The following is a 14,911-nucleotide window of genomic DNA, read 5'->3' as shown; positions in this document are numbered from 1 at the left end:
TTGGTGGAATTTAACCAATGAACACATCTGGGCCTAGTGCTTTCTGTTTTGGAAGATTATTAATAATTAATTCAATTTCTTAATAGATAAAAGTCTGTTCGGGAAATTTGTGGTATGGACTCTAAAGAGACTAGGAGTGTCTGTTGGAGCCCAGAAGCGGGGGGATGATAAACTTGAGTGTTCCTCTTTAGTTTCTTCAATTGCAGGGAAGGCAGTAGTTTCTGACTCAGGAAAACAATCTCAGCAACATGTGGAACGATATTGAGCTGCTAACGATGATACAGGAAGTGGGTACCTAAGTGTTGGTTCAAGAAAAGAACATGGAACTGCTTTATATCAAGTAGATTTACTAGCAAACATCTCCTCTGGAAAGTTACTGAAGTGGATGTGGTTGGCGAGTGTCAAGAAGGAAAGTTTCTTTCGGTTGGGGAGCGAAGTGGCAACTTAAAAAACAAACATTACTCACCAACGCTTTTGTTCAGAAAGCTAACGATGAAAATCAGTGTACTTACCGAATCTTATTGGGGAAGATAGTTCAAATGAAGGCAGCTTTTATATGTTGCTTCTTACAAACGATGGATTTTTTTGTATTACAAACCTTCAGCTTGTAAAAATTCAACAAGCGATTGAAAAGGTAGACTTCCATATGGCAAAAAAGCTACAAGGACAAATCAAGTCCAGTTTTATTTCTACTGAAAATTATCATACCCTTGGTTGTCTCAGTCTTGTGGCTGGTGATTTAGCAAGCGAAATCCCTGTGATAATTGGGGGAACCGGTAATTGTGCATTCTCAAAATGGGCACCAGATTCTTCTAGGAAAGGGATGACCTAAGTTAAGAGTGTTATTGATGCAGAGATTATTGAAGTTGCAAAGAAGTTCCAGCTGATGGACAATCTACTTTTTGTTTTTGATACCAATAATGTGCTGAACTTATGGGATATTTACATCCTAACTCCCATATGGAACTGCCCTCCCTTCACATAGCAGAGTTTCTTCTCACCATAGAAGCAGATTAGCCTTCATCAATCATGTGGCAAGGGGTTACAAATCTCACATTAGTAGCTCTGACAACTACTACTGCTAATAAGATGAGAAACTTCATGGTCTATTCATTACCTATGATGGAAATACTGTATTCTTTGGAAGTATCTAGTGTTTCTTCTTTGGTCCAAACAGGAATTAGCACAGATACCATATACCTTCTGAAAGGAATTTGCAAAAATGATCCAGAACTGTCTGAAGACTCAGTCTCTGTTTTAGTACTCAGATGTCTTACAGAAGCTTTACCAGAAAACAGACTGAGTTGGTTACTTCACAAACACAGATTTGCTGAAGCCGAGAGCTTTGCCATTCAGTTTGGACTAGATGTTAAGCTTGTTTACAAAGTAAAATCAAATGACGTATTGGAGAAACTAGCTTTGAGTTCTCTGGACACCAGTGAGCAGGCCAAATGGCAAAAACTTGTAGATGAAGCTAAGGAAAATCTGCATAAAATCCAGGACTATGAATTTGTGGTGAATTACTGCTTGGAGGCTCAATGGATAACCTATGAAACTACCCAGGAAATGCTAATTATGCCAAAACCAGACTTTTGAAGAAAGAAGATAAAACTGTTCCTGTCTATTCTGATGGCTTAAAAGAGGTACTGAGGGCTCATGCAAAGTTGACTACTTTTTATGGAGCATTTGGACAAGAAAAATTCAGTGGTAACTCTTGGATTGAATTTCTGAATAATGAAGATGACCTTAAGGATATTTTTTTACATCGAAGAGAGGGGAACCTTGTTTGTGCACAGTACCTTTGGCTGAGACATCGGACAAACTTTGAAAGCAGATTTGATGTGAAAACGCTTGAGAACTTGCTCAACTCAATTTCTACACCAGTCTCCTTGCAAAAGCTTTGTCCATGGCTTAAAAATGATGTGATCCCATTTGTGAAAAGGACTGTACCTGAAGGACAGAAAATTCTTGCAAAATGGTTGGAACAAGCAACCAGGAACCTTGAACTAACTGATAAGGCAGAGTGGCCAGAAAATGGGCTTCAACTGGCAGAGGTATTTTTTACAGCAGAAAAACCATATGAGTTAGGATTGGTGACCTCTTGGTGTTGGAGTACCTTGGATTATCAAAACACAGAAGAAGTATGTCAGTTAAGGACTTTGTTAAATAACCTGCAAGAGTTAATCACACTGCATAGGAAATACAACTGCAATTTGGCCCTCTCTGATTCTGAGAAGGAGGATACAACCACCGTTGTATTCCGAATGTTTGATAAAGTGCTGGTCCTTGAGCTTAGTCCTTCCATCTTCTAAAAGTTTATAAGCGTTTACATGAGGGAACATGACTTGCAGGAGGAGGAACTGCTCCTTCTGAACATAGAGGATTTATTGACGAGATGTAGCTCAAAGTTCACCTCATTCTTTGATACAGCATGGGAAGCAAAAGCTATGGCAGTAATAGGATGTTTATCTGACACAGATGTAAGTAAATAGTGATCATATAGATTTTCCTTCTGAGCATTGCATCCTTTCTTAAAACTTTTTTTCTGGTCACAAAAGCAACATATATTTGTTAGGGAGAATTTGTGTAATATGAAAAAAGAATAAAAAGAAAATAAAAACAAAACAAAACAAAAAGTCTATTCAGGTTGCCTATTTCTTCTTATGTGAGTTTTGGCCACTTGTGTCTTTTAAAGAATTGGTCCCTTTCATCTAGGTTACCAAACTTGTGGGCATAAAGATGTTTGTAGTATTTCTTATTTATCCTTTTAAAGTCCATGGTATTTGTAGTGATGTACCCTCTTTCATATCTGATATTAGTAGGTTTTGTCTTTTTTTCCTTAGTTAACCTGGCCAGGGGCTTATCAGTTTTATTGATTCTTTTTCCCAAAGAACAAGATTTTGATTTTATTGATTTTCTCTACTGGTTTTCTGTTTTAAATTTCATTGATTTTGCTCTATTTTTTAAAAAATATCATTTGGAATTCTACCTTATGGTCTGGTGTTTTATTTTATTTACTTATTTATTTAAAAAAATTTTATTTATCTATTTGGTTGTGCTGCATCTTAGTTGTGGCAGGCGGGCTCCTTAGTTGCAGGTCTCGGGCTCCTTAGTTGCGGCATGCAGGCTCCTTAGTTGTGACATGCAAACTCTTAGTTGCAGCATGCATGTGAGATCTAGTTCCCTGACCAGTGATTGAACCCGGGCCCCCTGCATTGGGAGTGCAGACTCTTATCCCCTGCACCACCAGGGAAGTCCCTGATTTTGCTCTAATTTTTATTATTTCTTTTCTTCTGCTTACTTTGGATTTAACTTGCTCTTCTTTTTCTAGTTTCCCAAGATGGAAGCTTAGATGATTGATTTTAGATCTTTCTTCTTTTCTAATCTATGCATTAAAAGGTATAAATTTCCCTCTACCCACTGCTTTCCCTGGATCCCACGAATTTTGATAAGTTTTATTTTCATTTCATTTAGTTCAGAATATTTTTAATGTCTCTTGAGATTTCTCTTTTGACCTATGTGTTGTTTAGAAGAGTGTTATTTAATCTCCACGTATAATATTTGGGAATTCTCTTTCTGTTATTGATATCTCGTTTAATTTTGTTGTGATCTGAGAGCAGATATTGTATGATTTCTATTCTTTTAAGTTTATTTATTTATTTTTTATTTTTTGCGGTACGTGGGCCTCTCACTGCCGCAGCCTCTCCCATTGCGGAGCACAGGCTCCAGACAGCGCAGGCCCAGCTGCCATGGCTCACAGGCCCAGCCGCTCCGCGGCATGTGGGATCTTCCCGGACCAGGGCATCAACCCGTGTCCCCTGTGTCGGCAGACGGACTCTCAATCACTGCGCCACCAGAGAAGCCCTTTTAAGTTTATTAAAGTGTGTTTTATGGCCCAGAATATGGTCTATTTTGGTGAATGTCCATGTGATATTGAGAAGAATGTGTATTCTGCTGTTGTTGGATGAATAGATCTATAGATCTGGTATACCAAGTTGATTGGTGGTGTTGAGTTCAACTATGTCCTTACTGATTTTCTGCCTGCTGGATCTGCCCATGTCTGATAGAGGGTGTTGACATCTCCAACTAAAATAATGTATTCATCTATTTCTCCCTGCAGTTCTATCAGTTTCTGCCTTCTGTATTTTGACACTCTATTGTTAGGTGCATACACAATAAAGATGATTATGTCTTCTTGGAGAATTGACTCCTTTATCATCATGTAATGCTCTTCTTTATCCTTGATAACCTTCCTCACTCTGAGGAGGTTTTCTTTTGATTTTATTTCCCCAGTGAAATAACAAACATGGCTATTAATTGAGAATGACATGAGAAATGGTATGCTGGAGGAGAAAACTGAAAGTCTGAAAGAGTCATATTGGAGAGTGGAAAATACATTTTTCTCTGAACAATGTTAGGCTGCTTTGTTTGGTTTTAGGCAGAGAGTTACATTTAGCCAGGATTGGGATTTTTCAGGTAAGTACAATAAAGAGAAAAAAGAGGTTGATTATGATGAGTGAATGTCACTATAAGTTATAAATTCTAAATTATTCCTGGCCATAGAAAAATATATAAAGTTTCATTTTATGAGGCTAACATAATGCTGGCACTTAATCCCAACTAAGATAACACCAAAGTAAAAATTTTTTAAAAATTAACTCTCTCATGTCTATGTATATCTAGGTATAATATTATAAGAGAATATAGCAATTTAATCACAAGATGATGCCCATGACCTAGTAGAATCTATTCTAGGACTGGAAGGATGGTTAAACATCAGGAAATCAATAATATCTTTCATTGCATCAATAAATTAAGGAACAAAAAGCTATATTAGTATATCAGTAGATACTGAAAATCTATTTGTGGACTAAATAGATTTTCAGTATATATTATGATTTTCTAAGACTCTTACGGGAATTTTAGCAAGTAGCTTGATTTGGATAGCATCATGTTCTATCTATTTAAGGCAACATACTTGCTCTTTTAAAAGTTTTACCTGATCAATCTCCTTATCCATAAAATAGAAATTATAAAATAAATGGAGATATTATGCTTAAATTATTTTGTGATTTAAATGATATAACACATTCAAAATGCATTGTAAGAATTAAAATGTGACATATATGTTTAATTATTGAAACATAATTATTTGTCTTATTAAAGCTCCATATGCACCTATAGTTGCTGTTATTGCAGATATGGGAATTATTATAATGTATAAAAATAATTACATATATCTACAGTTTTCTTGGGTTTTTAGGCTTACCACCTGAATTTTACCGATTTAATGTTGCCTCATAATTATATTACAGTATGAAAATTTATATTTATTGTTCTCCCAGCCTGAAGTAGTTTCCCTGTTGAATAAGCCCACAAGTACCTTGAATGCAGCACTTCAAATTTTATACATTTTGGTTAAAAGTGAAATTTCCAAATATTAGAGACTATAGCTGTTGAATTTAACTTAATAATACATTAGAATTATAAAATCGATTTGAATTATAAAATTGCATGGCTTATATTTGAATAACCAGGTTTACAGAGCATGCATTAGATTTCCTGGCATAAGGTCAATCCCATGTTATCTCAGAAAACTTCAGGAAAACGTAGTGTGGGAGATGGAACACTTATTTGGAAACTTAAACTTTTATATAGTAACTAACATTTATTTTCAACTTTTAGAAAAATTTTATTTACATTTTTTATCCTTGTTTAATTTCCATTCAAGATTCTTTTAATCCAATTGCTTAACATTTTTATGATTGCTTATTAATATTGAAAATATAATACTTGATTCCTAAACATTGGAATATAATTAACAGTAAGGGGCCTTCATCTTACAGATGGAGAAACTGAGATTCAGAGAAATTAAGCTCCCAGGGTCATAGATCTAGTTAGTGGCAAATCTAGTACTATAACCTAGTTTTCCTGATTGTCATCCCATCTCATTCTTATTTATCTTACACCAAATTCTTCTCAAATCTCTCATGGACTGGGTGTCACATGCATATATTTTATACATATTTGGATTTTATTTGATTGTTTATTTGGGGGTAGTCCAGAGAGCTAGGTAAAATGCTTTAAAAATTAAGTCTTCATAGACTATTAGACTAGCTCCTAAACACACCATTTATGTCTTTGTCTTTAGAATGTTCCATTCCCTTCTTTTTGTTTCAGGTCAACCAAGTCTTATTTATATAAAGAACACCTGTACCTAATAATAACCTGGCTATAGGAAGCCCTTAGGGCAGCTCTATAATTATTGAAATAATCAAGTCCCTTTGAGAAAACTCATTTTCTGAATGATGCTATTCTCCAAAGTGTTGGATTAAACTACCTCAATTGGTAGAGATCTCAGATTTCAGAAAGCCCTTTAAATGTAGAAGAATACAAATATAGGAAACGTGTTTGTGTAGTGTATTTGGACGCTTCTGGGTTTCCTCATCACAGCATACTTAAAATAAACATTTGAGAGTTAGACAGAAATAATACCACTCTATGCAGACTGAATACTTGTCAGACACTACCTTCTCTTATTGTGATTCTAACAACACTTAATCATTATATATAAATATAGAACAGAGTTGTTTTGACCAAAATTTAAATAATATCGGTGGCACCAGTTACTGAGTCTCCAAAGTCCTTTTTAAGGGTTGAGGAGAAAGTAGGATGTGGTTAGGCTAGATTTTATAAACATATTATACTAACTCATATTGTTTTCAAAAAGACATTTAGATATTTGAGCTTTTAAAAACTGGAATAATTCGCCATTACATTATAATATCTCAATAATCTAAAAGTCTGTATAATGCACAGAAGAGCTGTACATTGTACTTTTAATAAGAAAAGTAAATCTTTTAAAAATCTCTTATAAGGTTAGTTTGAAATGCCTTATGGGGTTTGCTTTTAAGGAAGGCCTCAGCAACTTTAAAAATAAATTTGAGAACTACTTGGAAAGATGCCTAAACAAGCTCTATTTTATCTGCTTTGGGAAATATGACTTTTTCCGTATTTTCTTAGATTTATTTGCTTAACATAAGTAGAACAGAATTTATATATATTATTAAACCTATCTTAAAAATTGATCATAAAAGTACATGCCTTAAATGTATTTTTAAAAAGTACATGCATGTACTTTTTTAAGGCATACTAATATCCAATTTTCTTATTATTGAAAAGTTCAAACATATTATAGAAGTAGAGAGAATAGTATGATGAAGTTCTTTGTACCAGTCACCCAGCTTCATCAGTGATCAACATTTTACCAATCTTGTTTCATTTATCCTCCCTCTTTTTTTTTTTTCTGGAGTATTATAAAGCAAACCCCAGACAACAATCTTAACAATAAGCAATATTGTTGCTTATTAGATATGAATCTTTACACAAACTGGTGAGTGAAAGATGTTCAGAAAGTGTAAAATAGAGTGGGAGCAGAGGGGTCACACTTACTCCGGCTCCTTGGTAAACAGTGGCAGAAGTAATATGCAAGGCTTAAGAATCCTTACTCTTCACTCCTTGCCAGAGCAACCGAACAATGTTCGGTTGTGTCATGTGCACTTGTGCCCTTGTGGGGAATGATGATGGTAAGGTCCGTATGAGATGCTGAGCAACGCACCCTGCAACCTTGTTGCTGGATGGGGTTCCCTGAGATAACGACTCCTAACTGACTAGGGTATAGGAGGCTTGTAGTAGTGCTGTTGAGATCAATACCTGTGGAACAGAAGTGAAATGGAAGAAGCAGGACCGGACAGAGGGAGAAGTTGAGCTGGAAAGTAGTCTCAACAGAGGCCTTAGCCAACCCTATGGTAAATTCTGATCAGGACGGCAGACCTTCGGATCAGTAACTGGGGCAGTCCAGGGGCAGGTCACCATGGAATGGGGGTGGATATTGGATATTGGGTGAGGAGGTTGTCTTCAGCCAAGGCAATCCCTATTTATTGCTGATTACAACAAACAGCTTTCCATAAGCAGCACTCCCAGCAGCCTGGGAAATAAATCCTTCCTCCCTGAAGTGGAATCTGGGCAGCATATCAGAGTATCCACTGCACATATTTTTAGCAGGAAAATCTGTTTGTACATTTTAGGTTTTTCCTAGGTAGGAAAGTTATTAAATGCTTTTATGTGCTAGGTATTTTACATACCTTATTTTTAAAAATTTTTTATATTGGAATATAGTTGATTAACAATGTTGTGTTAGTTTCAGGTGTACAGCAAAGTGATGCAGTTATACAATTTACACACATTATTTTTAATCTTCACATCAGCTCTGTAAAATAGCTATTATATTTTTATGATAAGGAATCTGAGAGGGTAGGTGGCCTGTCCAAGTTTACACAGCTGGTATGCATGGAAGAATTGGCATTCTAACCAAATTCTCTCTGACCCCCCAGCTTTTACCACCATGCAGCATAGCCTCCCACTCTACTACAGTACTGTGTCAGCACAACTGTAATTAAAGCTCTCAGCACATGCATTATTCCTTTACTTTTTCTTTTTATCTACCAGTTAGATTAGCAATGTATGTTTTTAAAATTTAAAGTAATGTTTAAAACCTTCCAAACCTATTTGAAATTCAAGCAAAATGACTCAAGGTCTAGTAGATTTTCCAAACAGGTTGAAACATGTTCTCTATACTTCTTTTGAGCTTATTGAAACGAGGAGGTTAAAATAAAACTAACCAAAGGCATATTAATGCCTCTGTGATGATTTCTCTTTTGGATATGATGTGCTCTGGAGAAGAGCACTAGATAGTCAGTATGAATCATTGTCGTTATTCCTAGCCTTTTTAGCTACTGAATGGGAATAGAGGAGGCTGAGTTCTATTCATAACTCCTTCAGTATTCCTCCCTGAGTGATCTAGGGAAAGCCACTTAAGCCACTACATGCTTTATTTTCCTAACTTGAAAATGGCTGTAATAATATCCACTTTTCCCTTACTTTAAGTGACAGTTATAAGAGCAGATTAGATGCTTTGTGAATGCTTTGAAGCAGCTCCTTAGGAACATGATGTTTCTTAATACTTTCTGTTAGCTAATCAAATTTGTGAATTACAATCTCTCTATTATTTTCTTAGAGAATATAAAAATCTGTAGAAATATATTGCAAATGAATTTTATAAGCAAACTCATTAATATATTACTGAGAATTTTCATCAGCAGTCAAATAAACTAATTGAGTTTGAATATTAGAAAGGCATTTGACTGTTATGGTAAGCAAAATAATGGCCCTCAACAATGTCTACACTTTAATCCCCAAACCTGTGAAATGTTGCCGTACATGACAAAAGAGACTTTGCAGATGTGGTTAACCTGAGCATTTTGAGATGGGAATATTATCTTGGGTAATCTAAGTAAGTCCAATGTAATCACAAATATGCTTACAGAAGACAAGAATATCAGAATAGGAGAGAGATTTGAATATGCCATGCTGCTGACTTTGGAGGTAGAGGAACGGACCATGAACCAAATAATGCATTTCATCTCTAGAAGTTGGCAGAGGCAGGAAAACAGATTCTCCTAGAACCCCCAAAAGGAATGCAGCCCTGATGACAGAACTATAAAATAATAAATTTGTGTTTTTTTAAGCCAGGAAATTGTGGTTATTTATTACAGCAGCAATAGGAAACTAATGCACAGTACTGTCATTTCATTTAACCACTGATCTTGGTTCCTATGAAATAAAAAATTGTCCTTGTTGTCAAGTCTGAGAACCACACCTGGAAAGTGGCAGGGGGTGGGTGTGTGTGTGCCTCAGGTTGCCTCCAGTGCATCTGTCCATCTCCAGATTAAATGCAGTCTCGGTTGGTAAGCCCTCTCCTAGAAGGTTTGTCCAATTACCACTTCTTGGTTAGTTAAAAGGTGGAGTATGAGCAATTATGCTCCTCTAAGAATTTCTTAGGAAAGTCTTTCCATTGAGATTTCTGTTCTACTTAGATCACAGGATGATTGGCTGCCCTTTTGTGTGTCATTGTCTTGGTCCTGATGCCTTTATCCACTCTCAGTTCCTCCTCCGAATATCTCCTGCTTCTCCATATTAAAAATCCTTTAGGGACCTCTTTATCCTCCTTCTTTGGATCAGTTCCACTGTCAATATTCTCTGCTGCTAAACTAAGGCTGTTTAGCACCACTGGAGAAAATCATGCACCTATATGGACGTATCTTGGGAAAACCTTATGATCTACAACTAAGTATGTTTGTGTATGTATGTATGCGTGTGTCATGATGGGGAAGTTGGGAGTGAGACAGCAGTTTTCTTCCTAACTTAAAGGGATATATATAGAGAGGGATTTTTAGATGTAATTAAGGTCCCTAATCGATAGATTTTAAGTTAATCAAAAGAGAGATTTTTTACTAGATGAGCTTGACCTAATCAGATGAGCTCTTTAAAGAGAGATGTTCCCTTGCTGGCCTAGAAGAAAGCAGAGTTGTAGTGTAAATTGCCTTTGACTAGGAGAGAGGCAGCCTGTAGAAACTGAGAGCCTTAGTCCTACAGCATCAAGGAACTGAATTCTTCCAATTATCTGAGTGAGCTTGGAAGAGAACCCTAAGCTCTAGATGGGAATCACAGACCTGGAGCCCAGAATACAGCCTTCGAGGCTCTGAGCAGAGGTCTTATCTAAACTATGCCCAGACTCCTGAGTCAAACAACTTGGAGAAAATAACTGGATGTTGCTTTAAGCTGCTAAGTTTATGGTAATTTGTTATGCAGTAACAGAAAAGTAATACAGATTTTGGTATCAAGAGAGGCGTGTGGGGCTTCCCTGCTGGTGCAGTGGTTGAGAGTCTGCCTGCCAATGCAGGGGACACGGTTTCGTGCCCTGGCCCGGGAAGGTCCCACATGCCGCGGAGCGGCTAGGCCCGTGAGCCATGGCCGCTGAGCCTACGCGTCCAGAGCCTGTGCTCCACAATGGGAGAGCCCACAACAGTGAGAGGCCCGCGTACCACCAAAAAAAAAAAAAAAAAAAGAGAGGCGTGCTGCTATAATACATACCTAAAATGTATGAGTGGCTTTGGGATGGGTCAATAAGCAGAGGCCTATTGGAAAAATTTTGAGGAGCATAATAGAGGAAGCCTGAATTATTATGAACAGACAGTTGGTAGAAACCTTGACTTTGAGAACACTGCCCTGAAGGGCTCAGAAGTGAGGAGAATGTTATTGGAAACTGGAGGAAGAGGGATCCTATTATGTGCTGGCAGAAATATTAATGAAATATGTGAAACGTTGTGAAATATGAATTTACACGTATAGCTAAGGAGATTTCCAAGTGAAGTACCAAAGATGACGCCTGGTTTTCTCTTGTTGCTTATAATAACATGTGAGTAGACAGAGGTAAATTGAAGGAAGAAATGTTAAACAAAAATGAACTAGGATTGAATGATTTTGAAAATTCTCAGCCTGTCCAAATGGCAGAAGATGCTATGTCTGCCAAAAGTATGGTATCAAGAAATAATTGAGTGTGTGACCATACAACCTTTTGCATTTAGAAAGATCAAAATGTCAGAGTATTCAGTCACACAAAAGCCCTCTCAGGAGATTAAAGGTATGCCTCATTGATCTTCTACATCAAACCAGGGTACCTCTGGGAGGCTTAAGAGTATTGTTCATTATCCATCTTGTCAGGAGGCCAAGATATAGAAAAGGGATAATATTGAAAGCATCTGTGGATATGGCATTTCTCTACTAGAGTGAATCCCTGTGAAATCCATGGAAGACCCACAAAGTTCTTGAGAAATTTATTTCAGCAAAAACATTGCCAGCTTAGGCTGAAAGAGATAGAGAAGGCACAAAAGGAAAGGAGGCTGTCAAATCTCCAAAATTCTACTGGCAGGAAGCAGGCTGATAAAACTGCTGGGCAACAAACATATGCTACCTTTCGTGAAAAAGGAAAGATCACTCGAAGGGCCGAACCAAGAAGGATGGAGACTTCAGAAAATGGAGCTGAGAGCCAAGGAGAATAATTCCCAGGCCTTGAAACCTAATCAAGAAAATCCCATTTGCCCACTGGATTTCAGAACTGCTCTGGAACAGTGACTCTTTTTTACTCCCCTCTCTCCCACCCCTTTTGAACTGGAATGTAGATAGCTGTTATCCTATGCCTATCCTACCATTATTTGTTAAGAAGGTGGGGGGAAGATAACTTGTCTCTTTAGGTTTATAGGTCCATAGATGAAGAGGAATTGTGCTTCAGGAGCTGAACATAATGGATTACACCCAAGCCTTATCCCCACTTGATTCAGATGATGTGGTTTCGGACTTAGAGCTGATGAGATGTTGGACTTCGAGCTGATCTGTCTTATTTACTACAATGTGTTCAATTCCATACACATAGTGCTTGGTGAATAACAGCTTATGGAATTTGTATAATTCTTCCTGAGCATTATTAGCTTGAATATCAATTTTGAAACAATAGGGAAATTAATTTTTATGATTATTTAAGAATAAGAGTCTGGTTTTTAGATAATGTTTAATTCCCACAAGTAAATGCCATCCTAAGGAAACTTGGTTGGGCACCCAAATATGTTTCTCCAGGAGACAAATAACTCTTCTGTTTCACTGAAAACCTTCTTTAGAATTTTACAGTTATCTTTTCTTTACGTGAAATCCCATGATTAATATAGAAGGTAATTAGGAGTCAGGCCTGGGAGAGACAAGGTGATCATGTTAGAAGGGTTCTTGGTAAAAGTAGTACTGGTGAGTGTAATTAATTTTAACTTCAAGAAATCTCAAGGCATGGCAAGGAGGAGATTGCAGTAATCTAGGTAGGTACTGATTCTAGTTTGTTGTGCTAAAACCAGAAATGAGTAAGGAATTGGTGGAAGAAGTAGTCCTTATAAGGATTATTAGTGGCCAGAAAATCAAAATGTGCTGTTATCCAGATAAGAATAAATTGTATTTATATATTTATTTTGGTTAGATTAAAATAGGTGTAGATTAAAATAATGCATATCTAGAACTGCAGAACTACAAAATAGAGAAAATACATGTCTATCCTATATATCATGGACAACCACTAACATGAATTTCTTAATTAATTCTCTGGTTTTTTTCCTAGCTATGAATATACATTATTAATTTTATTATTTATTTATATGAAAATTGAGATTGTTTTATATTTAGTTTTGTAACTTGATTTTTTCACTGAGCAATCAATTTTGAGAATTTTTCTGAAATTAGATTGATCGATCTACCCCATTCTCTTTAATAACATTGCATAAATATATTAAAACATATATCTATTCTGCTGTTGATGAATATAATTTGACTATTCAATTTTCGTTTTGTAAACAGTTCTGCAATAAGTATTTTTCTATGTGCATTTTGGCATATTTCTGTGAGCTCAGTAATTCCACATGTAGGTATGAACTCCAGAGAAACTTTCATTCACCATGCATGGAAGTGTCAGTTGCACACTGTAATAGTGAAGAAAAAAACAACAATAATCACAAAACTGGTAAAATCCAAATTTCCATTTTTTGGGAACCAGATGAATAAATGATGAAATGTCAATGTCTAGAAAGTGTAAAGCATAGTAGATCAATAAACCTCAGTTACTGTATCTAGAAAATGAACAAAACTTTCAAACGTGACGTTGAGTGATGAAAGCAAGTGACAGAATAAGTACATGACACCATTTTTGTAGTTTTAGAAGCACATACATCAGTACAGTACTTTGTTGTTTGTGGACAAATACTCAGTAAAAGCATAAAAAGATGGGTGGAAAAGATATATACCAACTTTATTTTAAAGGTTAGCTTTAGGAAAGGAGGGAGAGAAATGGGATCCAGGTAAAGTTCTAAGGGTATTACAACTGAATATGGGGCATTTTATTTTCTAAGAAATCATAGAAATCTGTGTTTCACTTTGAAGAATGTGTGTATATGAAAAGAAAAGTGTATCTATGGAAGTAATGTTATAGCAAAGATGTTAAGATCATTAGACAGTGCTATTCTGTGCTTGGAGATTATAGGAAATTAACATCACAGAAAGAGGAAAATAAACAAGCAGAACTCACCATACCTTCACAGTCAATTAGAGATCAATCCCTCTTCAAAAAACATTATATTAAACGTGAAGCCATCTTCTAGCCTGTAAGAGCAGTCAAATTAGTACCCCAGATATGCCTCCGTTTTGAATTCCTTCTTAGTATTTTCATAAAGATGTTTACTTTAAACATTTTTGTGGTCTATATTACTCCCTCCTTTTCTGAACAACTGAAAAATTTGACTGAGACGTCCATTATATGTCTTTTCTTCTACAGTTACTTAATGAATCTTACTTTTAATTCCAGTTTAAAGTCCTCTGTGGGTGAAGATTTTATCTTAACTCTTTTTTGATATTACCTTTGAGCTTAAGTACTTCTATATGATTTTTCCCCCCAACTTAAGCAACAGTGCTTATCTTCACCACCCTCTGAGATCTTCTTTGTTTTTAATGATGGTAGGTACCTCAGTATCATAGAAAGATCTCAGACTTTGGTTTATTAACTATGTTACGTGGACAGGTTCCCTATCTTGCTGAACCCCAGTTCCCTCTTCTGAAAGTAAGGATAATAATAAAATCTACCCCACTGGATTGTGCAAAGGGTAAATAAGAAAATAGCTGTAACTCACCAAGTTGACATAGTGCCTGTAACACCAGGCTTTCAAAATATGCTAATTTTTATTTCCTTTCCCCACCCTGAAACAGAAAATAATAACATTAATTTTATGTGATTGTTTTAAATTATTTTTACATAAATACTTTAATTTAGGTAGCTCTTAATAGTCATCTACTTACCTGGTTGAGAGAAGTGAGGAATCCAGAACAAGTATTTGAGACATGCATTGATTTTATGTGTAAGAAGCAAGTTCCAGAATATTGTGCAAAACCAGCCCTGAATTAAAAACCTAAGCCTTCATTTTGCTGTACA

The 14,911-nt window shown here is 36.1% G+C and overlaps 1 protein-coding gene and 1 pseudogene across 15 annotated transcripts in view; both read left to right on the top strand.

The window, feature by feature from the left end:
* ANKS1B (ankyrin repeat and sterile alpha motif domain containing 1B) overlaps positions 1–14,911 on the top strand; it is a 1,164,750-nt gene that overhangs the window by 389,758 nt on the left and 760,081 nt on the right. The window lies entirely within an intron of this gene.
* Positions 249–2,671, top strand: LOC117201151 (kinetochore-associated protein 1-like; annotated as a pseudogene).

The sequence above is a fragment of the Orcinus orca genome, chromosome 11 (assembly GCF_937001465.1).
Source record: "Orcinus orca chromosome 11, mOrcOrc1.1, whole genome shotgun sequence".
In the NCBI taxonomy this organism is placed as follows: Eukaryota; Metazoa; Chordata; class Mammalia; order Artiodactyla; family Delphinidae; genus Orcinus; species Orcinus orca.
Note: the sequence above shows the minus strand (reverse complement) of the source record. Positions and strands in the feature narration are given on the sequence as shown.